Here is a 25,987-nt window from a genome sequence, read left to right as displayed (position 1 = left end):
GAACTGAATTCTGTAACTGAAACTAATGGTTGACAATTAGCATATATGCCACAAGATTATATAAGAATATTTAACACCATTTAAATTAATATTATATTAATAATTATTAATTTAAAAGTTTATTAATGATTATTAATTAATCATATTAATACTACATGTGATGTTTATATATAACTATTTTAATTTGTGTTAAATAAATATTTTTTAATTCCTGCAGTATCATTAGATTACAAAAGTGTCTAAAACTGATTATTGCAGGCAGCCTGGGTGGCTCAGTGGTTTAGCACCTGCCTTCACCCCAGGGCGTGATCCCGGGGTCTTGTGATCGAGTCCCACGTCAGGCTCCCTGCATAGAGCCTGCTTCTCCCTCTGCCCGTGTATCTACCTCTCTCTCTCACTCTGTGTCTCTCATGAATAAATAAGTAAAATCTTTAAAAAAATAATGCTGCTTTAAAAATTTTTTTAAAAATTAAAAAATTAAACTGATTATTGATCTGTATGTTGCAGTCTACTTAAGTTCTCTAGATCTATATCACATTTTGTATCAGGTCCCTATTCTCCTGTGTATAATTTTCTGTTAAGTAGATTTCTAGTTATTTAATTGTACTTCTTATGTATTTTTCATTTAATAACTGTCTTATTTCTTTTTAAAATTAGCCTTGTTTCTGATGATTTTTTTTTTGTTCTTTTTATTTAACTTTATAATTGTATTCATCTATACAATGTTTCAAAAAACTATTTTTTCTGGTCATTTTTTCTGGTTTACTTATTGTAGTATTTGTTCCTTTACATTATGTTCATATACAATGTGAACTAATAGTTGATTGTTACATTCTCTGTGAATCATGAGCACATGGGTTAAGGGGGAGGCATTTCTTTACCATTGGATTTGTATTTGCTTTTGTCAGAAGCCACAAGTTATTATCAACCAGAGACTACATTGGAGGACTAGAATTTCCTACACTACATAAGAAACATTAAACATCACTCACAAACCTATGTGACCTCAGACCTCAGGTCTAGGCTTATTTATCCTTTTTTGTTTTTCTCCTTTTAGTCTTGTTTTTCCACTCAGAGCCAAGGCCAAGACACATAGACTTACTTAATGTACAATATAGTAAAGGTTCTCCAGAGAAACAGAACCAACAATGTGCTATATAAATTATAAGTAAATATAAATTACTTCATTTTAATCTCTCCTGAGTTCTGTGCCAAGAAGCTCAGGACATTTGATGTTACTAGGAAGACAACAGAATTTAACAGATCTTTTATCTAAGCTTTCCATTACTTATAACTGTTTCACTCTTGATGAATGCTAAAAATAATTATATTTTAATCTACAACTAAGCTTCTAGTTATGTAAGTATTTAGACAAATACATGATCAAAAAAAAGGAAATAAAAATCACTATCATTGTAAAGTCTCCTATGTGTGTAGATTTTTAATGTAATCATATCATCTTCTTCTAATAATATGTTTTAAATATTTTTAGTATATAATTAAATATCCCCACATAAATAAAATTTTAATGTTTATAAAATATTCAACCATCTATTGGCCAAAACAATTTATCCAGTAACTTTTATTATATATTTATGATTTTTACATTATTCTCTGTAATTAAGATGTAAAATCTTGTCCATCTACTTAATACCTTGGGAGTAATACCCAGGTTCTGATTTCACAGTCAATTTTTGAGATTTTTGATATGCATTGTTAAATTCCTTCTAAAAATAATTGTACTATAGTACGACCTATAGTGGAAATAATTATATGTTGTTGTCTACTTTATTTGGAACACCAGATTGGATATGTTAATAATAGTTCTTAAAAAGCACATGCTATTAAAAGACTGAGAAAAGTAAATTCACATAAACTCCTAGTTGCAACTAATCCTTTTTTTATTTCTTTTCCCCTACAAATAGGAAATTTCTTGTATTTCTGTATCTAAACTAACATCTATTGCATTGCCTGCCACAGTCTATATGCTCAATACACTTCGACTGAATAAATACTAAACTTCAATGATTTTTGGTCCTCACAAATTTGTAGTAAACAGACCTTTTTTTAAATACTGAAAATGTATTGCTTAGTTGGCAATCCAATCTTTTTCTAGACTTCTCTTTGAAAACTATTCTCAAGGAATCTTAAAAGTTCTTACACACACACACACAGAAAGTTCTTACACAGGTTCACAGTTATATTTGAGGAATAGAAAATGAGATAATCTTTTCGTATCATACAGAAACAGCTTTTGATAATCATTTTTAAAAACTGAATTATAATTAACTTATTATATTAATTTTAGGTGTGCCACATAGGGATTTATTTTTTATATGACAAAATGATCACTACAATAGGTCTAGTTACTACCTGTAACCATAAAAGTTATTATAATATTGTTGATCTTGCCTATGCTGTACATTGCATCTTCATGATTTATTTATAACTGGAGGTTTGAGCCTCTTATTCACCTTCACCTATTTCACCCATCCCCACACTCCTCTCCCCTCTGGCAATTACAGTTTGTGCTCTGTCCATGAACCTGTTTCTCTTTCACTTTGTGTGTTGACCTGCCTGATGATCACTACAGCCTTCAGGACCAGTTCGCTGACTTTTTCAAAGTAGCAGTCTGGTGTATGCCTCTGGTATTCGACAGTTTGAAGAAATGCCTCCATTAACCACTGCTGCTGGAGCCTGCTCTCATCAATCTCTGGCTTGTGGGGATTAAAATAAAGTGCAATTGTCTGCTCATTCAGTGAAGCCATTGTGGCTCTCAAACATAAAGCAGGTCACTCTTTCCCAAGTCGCACATGGTGAAGGCTGTCTCAATATCAAAAACTACTCAGTTCCCACTCTTATCTGTACTTCCAATTCACAGATCAGCACACATACCACAGAGACTCATTTTTTTTTTTTCTTCCCAACATGTGGTCAACAGATCTGTGAGTTATACCAGGCCATTCTGTGACCAAATAATCATTCTTCAATGATTATCTAACCATGATGGGGTACTCAGATGTCCCAATTCTTTCTCATTTTTATGAGAAATTATTTCCCAAGATATTTCTCAGGGACTATGATGGCCCCTTTCTTTTGAACACCTTGGCCAGTTATGAACTAATTCATCTAAATAACTTATTTTTAATACAATTTAATTACCAAGAGAAGGGATTGTGAAACTCTAGGCAAATTTGCACTACTACAAGTCCTAAACAGCCAAGTTCTTTGGTGAGAGGCACCATGATTGCATATTCTCACAGAGTTTATTCTGTATTATCAGAATGGCCTGCAGACAGTCCCGCGTGAAAATGGAAAAAAAAAAATTCTTGTCTTGTGACAGGGAGTATTCACATAGTTATTTCCAGGGCAAAGGGATATTTCTCCAAAATGAAGTGGTGTTTCCATTTATAGACAGGAAAAAAATACTGATTTTTAAATGACTTGGGAAAAAGTAGTGACCCCCTCCAAAGAAGTTTCTTTTCCTTCCAGAAGTATTTTTTTTCTTTTAATGAAAGAATAAATGAATGAATCAGTGAATGGATAAACTAAACTATATGTATATGGTAAGTTTAAAACTTTTTTTTTCAAACTTACCCTTGAAAGTTTTGAAACAAAACAAAGTATATGTATATAGTATATCACATCACAAAAGACTTACTGCATATTTGACAAAGAATTGTATTTACTTATTTGGTTGGAAGAAAAAAGTAAGGATCAAAATGATAGAGTAGCTCAGAGAATTATAATAACTGGCTTTTAAGACCATTTCTAGCTGTAGGTGACCAAACTTATTACTTGATGGAACATTTTGTGGGCCTGTGCCCACATTTCCTTTATGTCTGTTTTTTGTCCTTCACAGGAGATGAAAATATTTCATAGTCACTCTGTAAACAAGGAGCTCATCTGTTAATGTCAATGGAAAGTTTATTAATGTATAAGTTACATAGCCTACATCCACACATATGTCACATCATGCGACAAGGCACCATTTGTTATACAACCTTCCATGTTCAGACATATGTCGATTCATATAGTAGAATACAAATATATCAAAAAGGAATTTTATAAAAGGTTACTCTCTGAGACAAGAAAATTGTTAAATTACTTCAGTAAATTTGTAAACAAGTGTGCTTACAGATCTAGTTGCCTCTCTTAGTGAACACTTGGGTAATAGTTATTATAAGTAATGGTTTTATACTTGTTAAATTGAATATTCTATGATTACATTTAAGTTTAAAAAATAAACTAGATTTATAACTTCTGAACTAAATGACATAGTAAACAAGGTCAGAAAAATAATATATTTCTATACTTCTGAAAGAAAGCCTTTGTTCTTTAGATACCAAGTCAGGATGATAAATTAAAAACCAGTACACTACTTGCATAAAACTTCGGGGACACGTGTCTGACATATTCATTTTACTCAGGTGTATATCAGAATGTAGTAAAATCATGTTAATACGGAACTTGAAGAGTATTAGTTTTCCTCCTTAAAAATAGCAGCATTCCATTACTATCTTTCAAATATGTACATTTATTTTGTAATTTAATAAATCAATAAAAAGAAGTGATAAGGTCAAATAATGTGTTGATTTTGATAAAACTTAGGAAATTATTAAAATATTTAATTTTAAATTTTCTAGAAAAAATGCTATTTAGGAGTTCTAAATTAATATAAGTATGCAACAAATGCTTTTGGGGTTTTATTAACTGGTTTCCATCTTCCTTTTGTTTTTGTCTGATTCTTTCAACTTCCATAAAAACTGTGAAACACTTTAAATTTACGTAATCGAAATAATGTAATTGATTTGTATTTTTCTGGTGATGAATGATGTTGGACATCTTTTCATGTGTCTCTTAGCCATTTGGATGTATTTTTTGGAAAAACGTCTATTCGTGTCCTTTGCCCATTTCTTAACTGGATTATTTGTTTTTTTGGGTGCTGAATTTTATAAGTGCTTTTATATATATTGGATACTAACTTTTTATCAGATATGTCATTTGCAAACATCTCCCATTTAATAGGTTGCCTTTTAGTGTTGTTGACTGTTTCCTTCACTGTGTAGAAGCTTTTTATTTTGATGAAGTTCCAATAGCTTGTGTTTGCTTGTGTCCCTTGCCTCAGGAGATATATTTAGTAAGAAGTTATTATGGCCAGGGTCAGAGAAGTTACTGACTGTGTTCTCCTCAGGATTTTTTTTTCCCTCTCAGGATTTTTTTTTTTTTAAAGATTTTATATATTCATGAGAGACACATACAGAGAAAGGCAGAGACACAGGCAGAGGGAGAAGCAGGCTCCATGCAGGGAGCCCGATGTGAAACTCAATCCCAGGACCTTGGGCTCATGACTTGAGCCAAAGGCAGATGCTCAGCCACTGAGCCACTCAGGTGTCCTCCAGGATTTTAATGGTTTCCTGTCTCAACTTTAGGTCTTTCATCCATTTTAATTTTATTTTTGTGTATGGTGCTAGAAAGTGGTCCAAATGCATTGTTTTGCATGTTGCTGTCCAGTTATCCCAATATCACTTGTTGAAGAGACATTGATTTTCCCTTTGGCTGTGCTTCCCTGCTTTGTTGAAGATTGCCCATACTTGTGGGCTCATTCTGAGTTTTCTATTCTGTTCCATTAATCTATTGTGTCTATTTTTGTGCCAGCATCATATTGGTTTGATCACTACAGCTTTGTAATATAATTTCAAACCTGGAATTGTGATGCTGCAGCTTTGCTTTTCTTTTTCAGGATTGATTTGGCTATTCGGGGTCTTTAGTGGTTCCATATAAATTTTAGGATTGTTTGTTCTAGCTCTCTGAAAAATGGTAGCTTTTGATATGGATTGCATTAAACGTGGATAGAACTAGAGAGTATTATGCTAAACGAAGTAAGTCAAAGTCAAATACCATATGATTTCACTCAAATGTGGAATTTAAGAAATAAATAAACAGAGGGGGTGAAAAAAAGAGAGGCAAACTAAGAAACAGACTCTGAACTATAGATAATAAACTGATGGTTATGTTGGGGAGGTATATGGGAGATAGACCAAATGAGTGATGGGGAATAAGGAGGGCACTTTTGTGCTGAGCACTGGGTGTTGTATGTAAGTGATGAATCACTAGATTCTACACCTCAAACTAATATTGCAGCTTGTTAACTAATTGGGATTTAAATAAAAACTTGAAAAAAAAGAAAAAGAAATAATGTAATTGAATAAATGTCATGAGTAAAATATAGAAAGTAAAATTAATGAAGCAAGAAAGCAACTTATCTTGGTAAGTTTTACCCTCTTATGGGCAAACATATATACATTTACTAGAGACTCTTAACAAGAAGTACATTCATACTTCAGAATAATATAAATTATTTGAGTTTGACTCAGTTAATTATGATAATACAGAAAAGGGAAATAGACTATAATAGTTGCTCATACAAATATTTGTTTTTTTTATTTTATTTATTTATTCATGAGACATATACAGATAGAGAGAGGCAGAGACACAGGCAGAGGGAGAAGTAGGCTCCATGCATGAGCCTGATGTGGGACTCGATCTGGGACTCCAGGATCATGCCCTGGGCCAAAGGCAGATGCTCAACTGCTGAGACACCCAGGTGTCCCGCTCATACTAATATTTGAATGGATATATCTTCTTTAATAGTTTAATGGATCAAGCAATTTATTTTCTATTTGGGTAGTTCTTCATTTTGTTTTTCATTCTCAATTTTGTAAATCACAATCTGTCTCAAAAAAGCCAAAGATGTTAAGCAGTATATTAGACGTCCCCCAGATTACAAACATTTAAATTACTCATACAAGGTATCCTACATGTGGGTATTTATACATCTATATTCCCTGAAAAAGTTAAACTCTTATATGTGAATTTCATCACTTCCCAACTCTCTTCCTATAACCTTACTCTTCTCATCTTCTTGCCGTAGAGGGAAAGACCTGTTGCTTACTTTCAGACTCATCAAATGCAATTATAAGTCTATCATTTTCTATCTCCTTTTAGACCCAAGTTCATTAATTATTGTATAAATGTATTAATGACTGCAAGGTCAATATACACACATTTATAAACAATAAGTATGTTCTACACTTGTCAAACTATGCATATATTTGTGGCTAAATCTTCAGTCCACACATTCAGCTGGAAGGAAGATTGGTGTAATTTACTCCTAATCAGATACTCTAGCATGCATTTATTTAAAGCCTTTGCTATGATTTTAGCTTATTTCATACATATCTTTCACAGCTAGATCTCCAGTATTCTGAATGAGTGAAGTACTGTGGCATCATTTTCTCAGCATGCATTGTTACTATTTTTTTCTTTTTCTAACTCTCAATGGATATTATAGATATTACTTTTACTATAATAAGTGATTTTAAGTACTTCTCACCCCCACTTTCAATCTATTAATTGTCTCATTGTTCAATTAAAGTAACCAGTGCTTTTTAAAGAAGAATGTATTACTGGTCTTTATATATAGGAAGTTGACAAGACCATAGTATTTAATTGCTTTTTGGAAGATAGTAATTATTTTTAAAATGTGTGGACTGATATAAAATTGTATAAGGAGACCAACCTAAAAGGATCGCCGTATACAATATTTGCAAAGTTGTGATATAAAATTTCATACAAACACACACACACACACACACTCAATGAAAATGATACAGTAAGATGGTAGCTTATGTAGACAAGGAAAAAGGAAAACTGAAAATAAACTATATCAAAATATTTGTGGTGCGTACTACTACACTGTCTAAATTATTTGTCATAAATATCGAATATTAATCAATCTAAATTATGCATCTTCTATACTTAAGATTTGGGTGACTTCTAGGTTACTACTCTTTTGTTATACATTTTAAATAAATGGACAATGGATAAAGGATAATATTTATTTATTTTTTTAAAGACTTTGTTTATTTATTCATGAGAGACAGAGAGAGAGGCAGAGGCATAGCCAGAGGGAGAAGCAGGCTCCATGCAGGGAGTCTGATGTGGGAATCAATCCCGGAACTCCAGGATCACGCTAAAGGACAATATTTAAAAAGAAATAGCAATATTTATAAATATTGTTTTATATCATATAATGTAAACATATGAAATGATTTACTTTATTAAGGTGGTTTTGTAAAATGCCATATAAAGAAAAATATAACGTATCATTCAATTTTTAAATTAATAAAATGATCTGGGCATCATAGACATATACACATATGCTTATCTATAAAGTACAGATACCTCTCTGTGTAAGTGGAAATAGATGGATACAATAAATTGTATATAGTCCAAATAGTTCAAGAAACAGTAAGATTTTTTCTAAAAAGTAAGAATTTTACCAGTAGTAATACATAGAATGCAGACTACATGAAGGTTCAAAGCTATTTCACTCGCATTTTCCAGAAGACGAATCCTCCAGATACTCAAAATAATTATACTGTAGTAATGAGTTAGTTTTCAACTGAGATTCTGAACCCTGAGACAAAGGCTTATATGACATGGGGATTGAGGAGAGATTGAAGTAGATGATAGGCATAAGAAGAGTGGGAAGAAAGAAGACACATGATCCTGAACCTCAAGTCATAGCTAAGGGTAGGTTTCCTCAGAGTCTTTGAATCTTGATAGACATGGGCTTTCAAATTACAATAAAGTGAATATAGTTGTCCATGGGTTATTCAAATACACCTGGAATAGCTAGAAAACAATACAGCAGATAGAATTTTCTTTTGTGGTATATATTTGGGACTTCATATAGTCATAGAGCTAGGCTTCCAACTAAAAATGAGAGGAAATTTAGAGGAAACTTATTTTTACTTTGCCTCCCACTGCTTCATAATATATATGGTCAGGATTTCATCTGCATGACTCAGCTGACTGTCTAGGAGAATTCCTCAATGTGTTCCTAATTATGGACACTTTGAACTCATTAGATTCCTTGGTTTTATTCATTTCTCAGTAATATTTATATTAAAAACTTTCTTTCTCTTAGTATTATCTCTACTTTGGCTTTTGAAAAAAAATTCTCACTAGGCCCCCAAACTTTTAACACTGATGCCTCGGTCCTCTCACTCCATATGAGAGCTTCATCACACAATCTGTATCTTTATCCTACAGTATTCTTTTCTAAACCCTAGTGAAATGAACCTAACCTGAATGATCCACAGGTGTCAGAAAGTCATTATATCACACTACACCCACTAGCATTAACAACAGAGCTTCTTTCACTCTATATTCTCCATCAGAAGAAATGTCATCATCATCACAAGTCAAAGAAGCCAAAACCTGGCAGTCATCCTAGATACTTCTCATTCTTATTCCACCTATTTCACTTTAGTCACTTGTTTATGCACATGTACTTCTGTAACATTTTTCAACACTCATTTCTGACTTATATTTCATTCTCACATGGATTATTATAGAAGATTTCTAATTGTTCTCTGGCCTAAAAAGACTCCAAACAAACACAACCAAAATGTGCAATTCTTTACCCCATTATAACCCAAACATACCTCCAAGGCATCATTACATATCTGTAAATACAGTGAATGCACAAATTCACTCATACCATAAATATTGTATTGATCTTTCTAAACAATGCAGTACATAATATATCAAAACAGCTTAATGTTTGATAATTCAATTTAAATCTATTGAATCCTTCAGTGCTACATCTAGATATCTAGACCTGGATATATTTATACATGTGGCAGCCATGAACAAGTGCCTCTCAATTTCTATCTGCAGAGTGTAGTTGACTGATGGCTCCAGCTGTTATATTTTGTAATTTATCACTGTGTTCACACTGAGACCACCCTTCCCACAAAGTTCAGTCAAAGACTGAGCATAGCAAGCTTATTAACTTAGTCCTGGTCCTGGGAGTCATGGGACTCAACTGAGAGGTGACTTTGGGTCAGGAGGGAACTGACTAAACTCTTAAACCTGTTTTGCCTTATCAGATGCTTTCACTCAATCTTCCTTCTTTACCTACAGCCTTCAGCTGGGACCAACATCATAGTCTAATATCTCTCCCCAACTTTCCTGTTTCCTTCCCCTTTTTCTTGATGGGGCATTAATCTTAATAAATCCCATGCATGGCTAATTCATTCTAAGTGTCTACTTCTTAGAGGATCAAGACTAACACAAATGGTACCAGAACTATCTCAAGAGTATAGGGGATAAGATGAGGAATTTGGAATTAGCTCATACACCACGCATCAAATGTAGGTACATTTAGTAGGTGGGGTGCAAATTCCTCTAGCAAAAGATAGTGTCCAGCTGCTAAATATTTCACTAGCAGCTACCTTGAAAAATACTCCAGTGGTAAGGAATGCTGGAGCAGAAGGTATGATTCATGCATTCAAAAAAATATGGAGGAGAAGACAGTGAATAGGAGGACATTGTCCATAATAACAATAGAACTGACTGGTACTGCTAAGTTGTATTAATGCTATCAGAGGGATATTAAGACTATTAATAGTTAATTGATGGTTAAGATAAACTATTGACAAGCAGTCAATAGTTAAGAATAAGAGGCAGAGGGTCTTGAAAGAGGCCCTCACTTCTTAAACTATAATAGACTGAAGGTGAGTAACCACTTGTTACATTTGGAGACTTCCAGAGATATATGCTCAGCGCTGGCAGGTTTGTTATATGAAGGTCAGGGCCTCATGGAAAAACCTGGGATCCTGAAATATGGGGTAGGGTATGTATATGGATATACTTGACAGTATATCTATATTTGGCTCTAAAGCCCCTTCTGGATTCTGGGTTTAGAAAGAGAGTAAAAAACTAGTAAAACTAGTAAAATTAGAATTTCTATTAAACCAAAAGATGCTGCAAAGGAAAAGAAGATGCTTCCCCACAAGGGACAGTTTTTTGTTTTGTTTTGTTTCTTCCTCAGGAGCTACCCTTACATCCTTTCCTGACTAGCAGAATAATGATGGCTATAAATCCCAGAAAAACTTGTCTAGGAACACACTGAACCTAACATAGGAAAGAGACTATAAACCAGAGAGTCATAAGAAATAGGCATCAAGAATGAATTAGAGCCTAGGATTGTATCTTGAGCGTTCTTGATCAAAATATAAGCGTATGTAAGCAACTACTTATTGAATTGAGGACTGTTTCCCAGGACATAGATCCCAGAAAACACCTCAAGGGTGTTCTCTTGTACTGAAAATCTGGAAAAAAAAAAAAAAAGTTGCTACTGTTTGCAGTTGGAAACCTTGGAGAAGCAATGGAGAACACTAAATTGAGATAAAGGGAGTTGAGGATGAAGGAGGTTAAGGGAAGTGGGTATGCTGGAGTGGATATATTATCATTTATTTTTTGGAGAGAAAGCATGTGCATACAAGTGGGGGGAGGGGAAGATGAGGAGAGAGAGAGAATCTCAAGCAGGCTCCATGCTCAGAGTGGAGCCCGACACGTGTCTTAAGTGCATGACCCCGAGATCATGACCTGATTAGAAATCAAGAGTCTGATGTTCAGCTGCCTGAGCCACCCAGGTGTCCCTGGAATGGATATATTACTCTGCTCAGAATACTTATCACAGATTTATATTCCATAAAACAGTCCAGAAGACACACCATGTACCAAGACTATGAATTGAGAGGGGCACCCACAGCACTATGATGTCCTCCTCTGCCAAACAGGGCTGATGTAGAAGAGGCAACTGCAGAGCTTAATGATGGGTCTCCAAAGTAACAGAGGCCAGGAGTCAGGAGGCTGCAATTACTGTTATGATTGTCAAGGTCAAAAGGGATGAAGGGCTTCACTGACAAAGATTTGTGAAGATGGTTAAGCACGTGGACTTCCCAGGGGCATAAAAGAGAAGCAGACCCCAAAGATGCTGCTTAATTTGTCATCAAGTGGGTTGTTGGTCTCCTTAGGCAATGGTGCATGCAATATCCACAGTTTAACGTTGATCTTTGTTCTGACAGATTGAATATTCACAGGCAGAGTAGCTACACTTGCCTTGGTCCATGGCAGTTCTTACTACTGGGCCCATATTAGCTTAAGTCTTGGCCACCATGGCTGCTTAGCTCATGTGTCATAGTGTTGTTTTACTATAACTGAGATAGAGCTGATGGATGGTTTTTAATTCACGAATTTATATTGATATTTCAACTTCATATCTTATATTACAGGATGCTTACACATATTCCTTGATTTTAAACTTACATTTCTTTGCCCTCTTGAACTGAAAATCTAACTTTAGCATAGTTAGTTGTTATTTTTATCTATCTATACACACACACATATATATATATGTGTATATATATATAATTTCAATGTAATAATAACAGTGTCATTTTGAACAATAAGAAAGCAGAATAAATTTTAAGATTTGTCTGCAGTTTTACTTGATTATAAATAAAATTTAGCTAAGAACAAACTAAGAAATCAATGTTCTGAAGACTAAAAATAATTCCTTCTCCATTGTGATTATGTAAATAACTTGAAATATGGTTAGATTTGTTTTTATTTCCTTTCACTTTTTAGAAATTACCTTTTATCTCATTGATTTAATCCTAAGTAGATTAATAAACTGCATCATCACTATGATTCCTTATATGAAATTTCTCACACCTATTGACTTCTAATAAATTATATGATTGAATTGTAAGCAAACATTGCAGAAAAATACATAAGTCATACATGTACCTCAAAACTATGAGAGCATATAACCATACAACTACCACCCAAACTAAAAATAGGAAAATAAAATATCAGAAATATTTCCAGAAATTCCTTCATGCTCCTCCTAAATATCCCTGCCTCCTACTCAAAGTTTCTATTACTACTTCTACCACCACTGAACCATAATTATTTTTTGCTTATTTTTGACATTTTAGTATAAGAATCTTTGAACACATAGGATGACTCATAATGTCAGTGTAGATTTTTTTTTCATTTACTTTGCTATATAGTGTTTTGTTTTATAATTATCTCATCATTACTTTAAACATTTGATTGTTGATAGGTTGTATTCACTTTTGGGGTGTTGATGTCTTTCAAATATCTTTTGCTGGTTGCTGAAAATATGCATGCATAATCTTCAAAGTTATATAAATCTTAACATATTACCAAAAATTGATTATAACTTTACTATGTCCCCAGCAAGTCTAGATTATTCTTCATTTTCTTGACAACATTTGATATTGCCAGTCTATTTTCAGCTGTAGCATTTCTGCTTTACCTGTAGTGTTATCTCATTGAGGTTTTACTTTTTATTTTCCTAGTGACAACATAATGGAGAACCTTTTGATATGTTCACCAACAACTTGTACATCCTCAGTTTTGAAGTTACTGTCTAAGCCTTTTCTATATTGAATTTTCTGCTTTTTCCAATTAATGTATACGTATTCTTTATATCTTCCTGATTTGAGACATCCATGGCCTATATGTGCTACAAATACCTTCTTTATTCCACAATACTGACAGAACAAAATGAATGGAAGTCCAGAAACAGATTTCCATAGACATGGGTGTTTGATGACAAAGAACAGTCGGAAAAAGATCTTAATTTCAACACATAACATGAAGTCCCTTGAATTCTTAAAGAAAAAAAGGTAAAATTTGATCCCTATGTCAATTCACAAACAAAAATCAAATTGAGGCATAAATGACAAAATAAGAACACTTCTAGAAGATAACACAGGGAAATATCTGCATAACTTTGGAGTAAAGATAAGTTATTTAAGCAAGATAAAGAAAACACTGTCATAAAGGGAAAGTTTGATACATGTGACTACATTAGAATCAAGAAAGCTACTCACCATTAAGTATCAAGTCATAACTTGATAAGATTCAAGTTTCAATAAATACATTATATTTCTACTGACATTATACATCTTTTTCCTCCAAAATATGCTCCTTTGTTCAATGTTTTATTGTTCATGATTCTCCTTTCATCTCTTTTATTAAGTAAAAATGCAATGCATGCTATCATCTCTTGAATTTTCTCTGTTTTACATTCTGTGCTCATTTATTTATTTTTTTTGAAGACCTTTAAACTAGTCGAATAATCTGTGATAGTTGGAAATTTGGTTTATAAACAAATTTTAAGCAATATTTTTTCTTTCTGTGTCTACATTATAGAAAAAAATATAAGAAAATAATTTCCTGTGTGCTATCAATATACCCAAGTTCCTATGGTTCTAAACTTTTAAGATGAATTCTTACCTTCTGCTTTGGAAAAGCACATTTGAATTTAATACTCCTGTGGTAAATGGTTTGGCATTTTCTTCCCTAATAGGAGAATCTTCTCACAAAGGCAAAGCCCCATCATAGCCAGTCTAACAGTTTGTGAGGGCTGCCATAACAAAGTACCATAGATTGGATGGTTTAAACAACAGAAATTTATTTTCTCACAGGAAGGCAAAAAATCTGTTATCAAGGTATTGACAGGGTTGGTTTATTTTGAGTCCTATGTCCTTGACTTCAGATCACCATCTTCATGTTCACATGACATTCTTCTTTTATGTCTGTGTCCAAATTTCCTCATCTTATAAGGAAACAAGTCATATCGGATTGGGAAGCACCTTAATGACTTCATTTTAACTTAATTACATTTTTAAAGACTCTATCTCTAAATATGATAACAATTTGAGTTTTATATATACAAGGATATATATAAATACGGATAAATAAGGATATATATAAATATATATATATGTATACATATATACAGCCTTTGACATGTATATGTCATATATATGAGTTTTATATATATATGGATATATATAAATATGGATATATATAAATATGGATTAATAAGGATATATTAATAAGGATTATAAGGATATATATGGCCTTTGATATATGGCTATAAAACTCAGCCCAGGATAGATGAGATGTTTCATTTAACTGGAACATCCCTTTTACTGAGACAGCATTTACAGGGTCCCACACATATAAGATTCTGACTACCTGTCCCTGTCTTATACACACCCAATACCTCATTTCTCTATTTGTGACATAACATTAAAAATAGCCTTAACTTTTAAGATATATATTTCTTCCTGAAAAGCACCACCTTGTTAGATAATAGCTCTGTATTTAAGACACTTTTTCACTTATATTCATGGGATTTTTTTATTTTACTTCTCTTGAGAAAGCTTCATATATTATTTAGCAATTTTGTACTTTCACCTGATATGATGCATATATTCTGCTCACTCTAACATCTTGGTAGAGATCAAAGTAAGAACAACACTTGAAAACAATTTGGAAATATATGTCAATATCATTGATGATATAGCAAATGAAAAAAGCTAGCTCCAAAATAATATATTTAAGACTGAAATGACCTATCTATCCATCTATCAATCGATCTATCATCTACCTACTGCCAAAATAGGTATAGAGGAAGAAAGCTTTTAAAAGGGATAGAAAGAAACTTTTATAATCTAAGACTTAATTGTAGTTAAATCTGGGAGGCTGATGGCAGGATATAAAATTTCCCCTTCTCTGAATGACTCCATTGAGTCCATTTTAACTTTTCAGAATGAACATCTGCATTCTGAGTATACTTACTCTGGACTTTTATTTTTAAAATAAACTTGAATTATTTTGGCAGAATATGCAACATGTTACAGAAATGTCCATAATCTCGGTAATTCTATGTCTAATAATATGCCATAAAGGAAAGGATAAGACCCAAAAGGCAAATTGTATAAACAAAGAAATTCGTTTCCAAATGCAAAATATTTGAAAAGTCCAAATATTTAATAAAATGGATTACCTATGAATAGTGTGTGTGTGTGTTTAAATGTTACGTAATTATTAAAGTATTGATTACTTGGTATTTGTAATAGTGATGATATGATATTATGCAAAAATTTAGGCCACTATATGTATAAAAATAAATATGTGTTTGTATAAACATACATATATTTATGTACAAAAATGTAGAGGATGTTACATCAAAACCTTATATATTACTTTTATATTATCACTTTGGTAATAATATAATTGTATGTGTCTTTTCTTGGCTCTTTAAATTTTCTAAAGTTTTTGATAATAGATTTCAGTAGAAGAGCTGATATGCCTCAATTTGATGTGATTATTAAAATTTCCTTAAAATAAGACTACACATGAATTTCATAAAGTGAATACAATAGTTTCTATCTATTCAACAGATAGATTACAAAAAGATGCATAGAATGTCACAGAATGTCATAAAAATCTAATAAGCTTCTGTTTTACAGAATGTCATAAAAATCTAATAAATTTCTGTTTTACAAAGTCTAGAACCATTTACTTAAACAAGGCTAACTGTACTAAGGAAACAGAACTAATCAGGCAAGGCAAAGGTCCAAAACATTGGACCTCTCAAACAAAATGGCCTCAAGGCTAGTGGAATTTTTTTCTATTGGCAAAAACTATTACTTTTGCTATTTAATATTTAAAACAGTGATTAGGTCATCAGAATAGCCACTAATGGAAGCTATGTTTTATGTAATCTGTTTTAAAACCACTGGCCAAAGTAAATTTGAGCAGAATGTGCAGGAAAAAAAAGATGGAGAAAGAGAGAAGAAGAGAAAGAAAGAAGAAAGAAGAAAGAAAAAGAAGAAGAAGAAGAAGAAGAAGAAGAAGAAGAAGAAGAAGAAGAAGAAGAAGAAGAAGAAGAAGAAGAAGAAGAAGAAGAAGAAGAAAAATGTGATAACTTGCTGCCAGGGCTTTGTCTCCTTGAAGTTTGTAGCCTGCTTTCTCCTGCTGCATCATTCAACAGAGAAGCTACCTCCTTGTATACTTAATGGTATTCTATAATAACTCTTTTCTAGGAATCCAAAACGCTCTTAACAACAGAGGTAACCAAATACATTGTCAGCTAAGATTTGATTTTAGATATTTATAAAGTAGTATGACATATTATTTTTTAAAAATCCTTTATACAGTGCTGATATTCAGCCGGCACAAGACTATATCCATATTGGTTTTTAAAATATTAAAATTATTTATTTAGGTAAATAGTTACTTCTCCAGCTCCCAAATCCATACATCTGCCTATGCCATTATTACACTGAGTCTTGGCTGGTCCTCTGGCATCTACAGTACCGCTCCACAGTTCAGCAACCAAATTGTTAATTCTGAGTACAGAGGCTCCCTGGCTCATACCCCAACACCATGGTAAATGGATATTCTCATTTATTAGTGAGTATGTGGTACTAGTTGATTTGAATTCCAGCCCTTATATGTAGTTAATGTACCTCCAATTCTATCTACAAGAGATAGAAGAAGTTTTCACTTTTGACCCCTCTCCCTTTGAGGTCCCCCTTTGTAGTGAACTCATGTACAACAATAGTCTCATTTAATTCTATAATGAACATTTAGCAATGTCTAAGTGCCTATAACTTACTTGGAACAAAATAATTTAGCCTGGAAACATAACAGCTTGGCCACTAGAGTTTACAAATAGGTTCTGCTTATTAATTGACTAAGAGCTGAGGTAGCTGGAGTGTAAGCATGGCTACACCGAATTCCAGCAGGTAGGAATACTTAGGAGGATTTCCTCCCTATTATTTCTTACTACTTACCTACCTGGATAGAATCCAGCCTGGATCCTTGTCAACCAGGAATCTGATAGTAGCTGAGAAGTCCATCCTAATCTTACTTAGAGGTCTGGAACCTGATTCTTTTCTGATACTACTAGCATGGCTGTCTTTTTTTTTTTTTTTTTTTGACACTCATTTGTGCTCAATGATACCCTCTCTAAATTTTTTTAAGATAGGAGAATACCATGATTTTGAAAGTGAAAATTGATGGTATTTATGAAATGTGATTGGGCTACCCAGTTATACAAGGCAGCTTAAATATCCAAATTAAAGGAGAGAGTGAAAATGATTTTTGATATTGTGAATTTAAGCTTTACATATCTTACAAATGCTAATCATGGCAGAGGTGACAAGAATATAGGAGGAATGAACGGTTTCATGAAATAATGGATATTTGTACGTATCTTGGAATGCTAAAAGTGCTGTAACTACATAGTATGTAATCAAAAATGGTATTTAACATATCCTCATTGTGTATTCCAGGGCTCTTCTTTCTATAAGAATGCATATCCATTTCCTAAATGAATAGTGAAAGAAAGATTGATGTACTTACACACACATATGCCAGAACATACCTTTTTCCAAAACTAAAACACAGACCACTGGGAGAAAAATGTTTTAGCTTAATGACCAGTGAGGAACATCCTGTTCAGTTTTTAGTCAAACTATTGAGATAAAACTCTAATATGAAATTATTCCTGCATAAATTATTTATTGGTTTCATACACCTGCAACTTCTTATGAAAGGAAACATTTGAAATATAATTATCGATAGGTAAGAGAGATTCATGTAGAAAACATGGAAATTCAAGGAAATTATGATATAATTATTGCAAATATCTGATTTTACACCAAATATAGACCCATTACTGTAGTCTTTTTTTTTAAGATTTCTCTTATTTGTTTATTTGAGAGAGAGAGAATAAAGGGAAGAGCAGAGGGAGAGGGACAAGTAAACTCCACACTGAGTGCCAAGCTCAATGTGGGACTCAATCCCAGAGCCCCAAGATCATGACCTGAGCTGAAGTCAAAGGTTGGTTGCTTAACTGACTAACCACCCACACACCTCTGTAGTTTTCTGTTTTTGTTTTAAAGTTCTCTTGATAACATTTCATTAATCTGGAACTAAAGATAAATATACATATAATACTCGGGCATTGGAAGACAAATGGTTAGCAAGAGAGATTTGATGCTTCCATTCATGTGACTAAAGCACAATATTGTCATGGTGTAATATGAAGAACCCTTGACCTGCCATTACTCTATAAAATTTTGGGGTACTTATACACAGAGGAAGCAAAATAGGAAAGCCTTTACTCTCCCCAAATATTTATCACTAGTTAAGAATCCATTTATAATGTCAGTGTAGGGGCACCTGGGTGCTTCAGTCAGTTAAGTGTAAAACTCTTGATTTCTGTTTGTGTCATGATCTCAGGGTCACAGGATCAAGCTCCACTTTGAGCTCCATGATCAGCAGCGAGTTGGCTTAAGACTCTCTCTCTCTCCTTCTTTTACCTTCCCTTCCACTCTCTCTCTTTCTGAAACAAATATATCTTTAAAATAAAATAAACTAGGATCACCTGGGTGGCTCAGTGGTTGAGTGTCTGCCTTTGGCTCAAGTCATGATCCCAGGGTCCTAGGATCGAGTCCCTCATCAGGCTCCCCACAGGGAGCTTGCTTCTCCCTCTGCCTGTGTCTCTGCCTCTCTCTGCGTGTCTCTCATAAATAAATAACATCTTTAAAAATAAATAAAATGCTGGTGTAGAAATGTGACAAATTCAATCAGAAGGAGACATTTTAGGCTAATTAATGATGTGTTACAACTAAAGAAACAAAAAAACCCAAAAGAGTCACTGTTCCTCCATTTTGCCCACCTGACTCTCTTTGTTATCTCTGCAACCTGAGCAGACAGTGCGGTTGAGCTACAAAGGAGTGCATGAACATTTATTTCCATATTTCAGGAAAAACTGGTAGAGACATAGGCCCATCCTGAGTAGATACAAGGGCAAAGAACTCCTGCTCGCCTTTAAGGAAGCTTTACATTTGTCTTTGCAGAGGAGAAAAGGGAGATGTAGCACTTAGAATTGTTTTTAAACAATTAATAACTTTAAAAAATCTGTGCCACCAAAGACTATGGTCAAATTCAAAGTTTGAGAGTTTGGACAATCCAAATAAACCCTCTTCTTAAGTGTGAGGTTTAGCAGTGGAAGTAGAGATGGTGGTTTTATGTCACATCCTATTAACAATTTCTGGTGAGTTAACTGGTATGGGTAACTAAACTTAGAAATACAGGCTACAGCCAGATGACTAAGCATCATAAATTCTAGAAAGCACAGTCAGATTTCAACCTACTGGTAATAGAAAATGACTGAATGACTTTGAACAGAGGACTTACATGATATAAAGGGGTAATTAATAAAATTAACAGAAATGTGTTAGATGGGTTGGTGTGGAAAGATATTGAGAGTGAGAAGTATATTCATCTTGAACACCTAGGATCTTTCGCTTTTTTTCTTTGTGAGCCTATTGTACATATTTTTATTTGTTTCTTTGCAGCTTTGTTCAATGTGCCATAAATAAATTTTTCTTATTTGTACCATTATGTTGCCTCACATTCTATATAATTACATTAACTAAGTCCAATTTATATTTATTTATCATCTTTGATTTTCATAATTACTATCTGGCCTATTTATCCATATCATGATGCTTGACTGAACAGCATAGAAAACACCCCCTGTAATCTTTGGGCTTAACACTGCTGTATCACAGACATGTTTTCCTATTGCTTTATCATGCAGGGTATCTATTTATACAGTAGGCAGTTACTATAAAGTTAAACAAAATGACAGAATGGTGGGAAAGTAACCTCTACTAAGTTATCATAAGAGTAAGTTAGGTAGGGCAGCCTAGGTGGCTCAGTGGTTTAGTGCCACCTTCAGCCCAGGGCCTGATCCTAGAGACCCGGGATCGAGTCCCATATTGGGTCCCTGCATGGAGCCTGCTTCTCCCTCTGCCTCTCTCTCTCTCCTTGTGTCTCTCATGAATAAATAAATAAAAACCTTAAAAAAAAAGAATAAGTTAGGTAGGGTAACCTGGGTGGCTCAGTCGGTTAAGTGTCTGACTCTTGATTTCAGCTTAGTCCATGATTCCAGTGTTGTAGGATCAAGCCCTTTGTCAGGCACCCCACTCAGCAAGGAGTCAGCTTAAGATTCTCTCTTTCTCTCTTTCCCTCTGCCCATCCCCCCTAAAATAAATAAATAAACCTAAAAAAAGTAAATAAGTTAGATAGGATTGCACCTTTAAAAGTTCTTTACAAAGAAATATAAGAAAAAAATATTATTCATACTTGAATTTGCCCTTCAATCATATTCTATACATACGGTAACTTCTAAGACTTCAATTTATTTCATCAGTAGCAATTATCTAGATGACTATTATAGAATACATAGAAAATTCAACCAAACCAAAATGGAAACCTATAAATTATACATGGTCCAGTAGTCAGATGTAGCTCGATGTTTTGGGGTGTATCTTCGTCTATGTCTATGAGAAACATTGATGTTGTCTACAACAAAGACTATAGGTGTATATATAAAGCCAAATCTTGCATATTTTAAAAACTTTTGAAATCCAAAATTACTCCATGAGCATAATGTATATAATCAAAACATGCCTGCAGCATAAATTTTAGCTCCTGAAATTTTTATTCATGTGAATCTCAATTTAAGTAGCCATTTAATATTAGATATTTGTACTATATTCTTCTACTTATAAACTATAATAAGTAAACTATATTGTACCCTTGTCTTGTAATGAAATATTTATTCATATACTCAATTACTTGTTATTGTTAAATCCCTAGGCATAGATTTATAAGGTCAAAGAGAATGCATATTTTTTGTGACTTTTGCATTTGTCAGACACCAATAAGCTATATTTTTTTCATTCAAATTCTTCAGGCACTTTAACCTCTAAATATTTATCAATGATGACAATAATTATTGAATCTATGTATTTATAAGCAACAAGAAGAAGAAAAAGAAAAAAAGCACCTACCTATATACAAATAAAACAAAGAAGGAATTGGTAAACATATTTTTTTAATTTAAATTCAATTTAGTTAATATACACTGTATTATTAGTTTAGGGGTAGAATTCAGTCACTCATTAGTTGTATTTAACACCCAGTGTTCATTACCTTGAGTACCCCCCTTAATGCTCATCACCCAGTTACCCCATCTCCCAACTCATCTCTCCTCCCACAACCCTGTTTGTTTCCTGGAGTTACAAGTCTGTTTTATGGTTTACCTTTCTCTCTTGTCCCACTTGACGTTCATCTGTTTTGTTGTTTAAATTGCACATGAGTGAAATCATATAGTATTTGTTTTTCTCTGACTTATTTTGCTTAGCATAATACCCTCTAGTTCCATCCATGTTGTTACAAATGGCAAGATTTCACCCTTTTTGATGGCTAAGAAATATTTTATATAGATATAGATATACATATATCTCACATCTTCTTTATCCATTCATCTGTTGATAGACATCTGGGCCCTTTTCATATTTTGGCTATTGTGGACATTATTACCATAAACAATGGGATGTATGTGCCCCTTCAAATCACTATATTTGTTTCTTTTGGATAAATACCTAGTAGCACAATTTTTAAGTCATAGGGCGGCTCTATTTTTAACTTTTTGAGGAAACTCCATGTTTTCCAGAGTGGCTGCACCAGTTTTTGCTCCCACCAACAGTGTCAGAATTGGTAAGCATCTTATATTTTAAATGGGATTGTTTCAGATAGAAATAAAGTTAGTTTGTCATATAAAGTTAGTTTAGTCTCTTTTACTATTTGTCTGGACTGTTTTATTTTTATTTATTTTATTGATTTAGGGTTATATGTCAAATTGATGGACATGTATATGTAAACATGGTTTACCAAATTGCCTATTGTCTATCTTCATTTTGATGCTATTTCATTTATAAATTTCTCTCCTCCTCTTCCTGATGTTTCTTCATTCTTCATCTCTTGGGTTAAAAGTTACTCTCAGAAAAGAAAGAGAAACATGCTCTGAACAACTGCTGAATAATATTGATTCTGTTATGTTTACTACAGCAAAAGTTAATGTTTTTTGTAACACTCCTCACAGTGTGCAACCATATATTTGTGTGTGGTGCGCTGTCAATTTGATTGATTAATTTCCATTTTTCTAATTAGTTTGTACCCTTTTTTGAGAATGGGAAATTGGCTATATTTTGTTATTCAACAAATAATTCAGTGTAGGAAACACTGTAGGTATCAAGTACCTTGAAGAACTTCAAGGCTGAATTTAGTCAAGGGTGAGATCTGCCAACAGATAACATTATTATAACCACTATGCTAGAACTCAGGAACAGGACACCAGATCCTTGGAAATCTGTGTAAAGAGAACACAGAATATTGCCTTAGAGACTCTGGTGGAGGGGGAAAGGGTTAATACAACAGACACTTATTAGTCTTTTTCCTACATGACCTTTCTATGCCATTTGATAGTGCAGACTTCACTTCTTACAAATCTTTCCTTCCTTGGCTTCCTTAATTCACTATTTTGTATTCTTTTCCCCAAACTCCTTATCTCAAGTGAATTTCTTCTTATTTAATATAGTTATACATGATTGGTAGAAGGTAAAGAGTCATTATTTAAGTTCATAGCTTATATATACCTTTACATCATCAAACCCTGATGCAAGGGGGACAAAACCCCACAATAAAAAAAATCAGGATGCTTTTGTGTAGAATAAATGCTTAAAATATTTAGAATTTTTTTTTAGTATTTTAGAATTTTTAAATGGAATTCCCAAGACTGATAAAAATATGATTGTAATATATGGAGTTATCAGTAATATGTGTAATAATAACTGTGTAAGCAATACAAGGGATTTTTTTTCCAGATTACTAATATAACCTTGCCTGTAGTGCTCCAGTGAAAACTCTTGGGAGTCTAGGAAGCTGAATCAATGTATCTTAAATTAAGAACTTAAAATTTGATTACTGACAGTGGTTTCAGGAATGACAGTGATGGGAGGAAGTCGTAGGCCGCATCTGGGCTTGGGCAGGAAGGGCTGGAATCAACCTGGATTCCATTCTTTGCCTGATGGTTTCTATCGCCAGTCATCCCTTGGAAGGCAATTTAGAGCACCCCTCACCCAGCAGCATCCAACCAATTATAGGTGGCGGTTGGCTTACACAGACCCTCGGCCACTTCACTCCTCAGGGAATCACTGAGTTGTGTATTTTATTGTGGCTTTCTGATTTTCCTCAACACGATTAAGCTACAGTCCACACAAAATTATATTTTGATAACAGAACATAACCTCGATAAACTGCCTTTTCTTGATGTCTCTTTTCCTCACTCCTAAGGTCAGATTTCCTTCACCAACAAAATAATTGAATTACGTGCAGAGCCTTACCCCAGGGTCTGCTTTTGAAGCAATCTCAAACTGAACATAAACCCTCAGTGGAGGTGGGATGGGAGAGTTCTAGCATGTGTTTGTGATGTTTCTGCCATTCCAGACTTCTCTTCTAAGATACCTGTGAATGAGTAAAGATGTCATTATTTCACTCACAACCTAATAGATTTAAATCCTACTTTCCAAATAAAGGTATCTAGTGGAATTTATTAGATATATTTAAATATTGAGTAGTTTATAATTGATTATTTGTAAGGGGATTTTTAAATTTTTTTTTAGCAAAGGATGTTTGATTCCTTCTGTGTATTATCCTCTTTTGTAACTAGTTTCAGAGAATTAAATGTATTTGCCATAAAGAATTTCTCAGTGATTCTAACAAGATAAGATACTAGGTAGCCAGGCTATGTAAACTTCATTAAAAGGAGCGTTACTTATATTACACAGAGAATTATCTAAGCCATAATTTTTGTCATCAGAGCTTGTAAATAAAATAAAATTAATACAATTAAAATTAATAACATCACACATTTGTGTGAATGGACGTGTATTTGAATTTTAGAATTTTTTTCAGAATTTTTGGAGACATATTTGATAAATAAAATACACTATCATTTCTGGTCACTTACACTATGAATAATTATGTGAAGATTTAAGTACATGTATTTAAAATTAATTTAAATGTATTAATTAAAGATTAATGATGGACATATTAGATATCTATCTTCTTGAGCTCTCATAAATGTTCATGTCCTGAATATTTTCAACTGTATTGGGCTTATAGAAAGTAACAAATTAATAATGAAACTGTGAGATCGGATTTTCTTTTTTTTTTTAATTTTTACTTTAAATATGTTAAAGTAAAGGGAAACTATGGAGATTATCTAATCTATAATCTGCTTATTCTAATTTCTGAAAGAGAAAGAACTGAGTCACCTTCCTTATGACTGAATGGCATATAATAGCTAGGAGAGATAAATTTGTATTTTACACAGCAGAAATATTCCTCATGGTAAGCAAGAGTACAGATTTTCTATTTTGGGGCCTTGTCAAGTTCACAACTTTAAGTGTTTTTAAATGAATCATCAAATACAAGAGGCACCCATTGTTAAAAATAGTAAGAATTAAGTCCTTAATTATGACATGGGGTTCCACAGACCCAGTGTCAGAATCCGGTATTTATTTATTTATTTATTTATTTATTTATTTATTTATTTATTTTTAAGATTTTATTTCTTTATTCATAAAAGACACACAGAGAGAGAGAGACAGAGACAGAGACAGAGACAGAGACAGAGACACAGGCAGAGGGAGGAGCAGGCTCCATGCAGGAAGCCCGACGTGGAACTCAATCCTGGGACTCCAGGATCAGGATCTGGGCTGAAGGTGGTGCTAAACCACTGAGCCACCTGGGCTGCCCAGAATCTGGTATTTAATGTAAAATAAAAATTGCATGACATTTGTTAAAAACAACATAGAAGACTTTAGTTAAGACTATTGCAATAGAAGTCAAAGTTATTTTTAATAACTTGTGAACTAATGGAAAAGTAATGGAGGACTTGAAAGAGGGTATGCTTAGTGTGATTTAGGCCATCCCTGAATGCTGATTGTAACTTATCAAAACAAGGTTCCTAGCTCCCCCCCAAAACTGGAAGATTTATTATCTTTTGTGATGATTGGATTTCAAAGGGATGACCTCTAGGTACAGGAGAAAGATATTCCTGGGTTGTAGAAGATTTACATCTTTTTTTTTCCCCCTCCACGTTGTTATTTAAATTCCTGTTAGTTAACATATACTGTAATATTAGGTTTGGGAGTAGGATTTAGTGATTCATCACTTACATACAACACCCAGCGCTCATCACAAGTGCCCTCTTAATGCTCATTTAACCCATCCCGCCATCTCCTCTGTTATCCACAGAGAACAAACTGATACAAGATCTTAAAGGGACAGATAAATAATTTATATTGGG

General features: G+C 33.4%; 1 long non-coding RNA gene across 8 annotated transcripts in view; it reads right to left on the bottom strand.

Moving 5' to 3' along the window:
• Positions 1-25,987, bottom strand: part of LOC112652778 (uncharacterized) — a 186,514-nt gene that overhangs the window by 53,182 nt on the left and 107,345 nt on the right. Inside the window, exons 7-8 of one of the 8 annotated variants that reach the window (XR_004815251.2) lie at positions 24,018-24,138; positions 21,723-22,613 (exon numbers count right to left, since the gene is read on the bottom strand). The exons of 1 other annotated variant lie outside the window; for it this stretch is intronic. This is a non-coding gene — a long non-coding RNA (uncharacterized LOC112652778). Of the gene's footprint in view, positions 1-21,722; positions 22,614-22,651; positions 22,985-24,017; positions 24,139-25,987 lie in introns of those variants that run through there. 6 more of the 8 variants (XR_004815260.2, XR_004815254.2, XR_004815255.2 and 3 more) reach the window with 6 other exon arrangements.

The sequence above is a fragment of the Canis lupus genome, chromosome 4 (assembly GCF_003254725.2).
Source record: "Canis lupus dingo isolate Sandy chromosome 4, ASM325472v2, whole genome shotgun sequence".
Classification (NCBI taxonomy): Eukaryota; Metazoa; Chordata; class Mammalia; order Carnivora; family Canidae; genus Canis; species Canis lupus.
The sequence above is the reverse complement of the archived record's forward strand: the minus strand, read 5'-3'. Positions and strand labels throughout refer to the sequence as shown.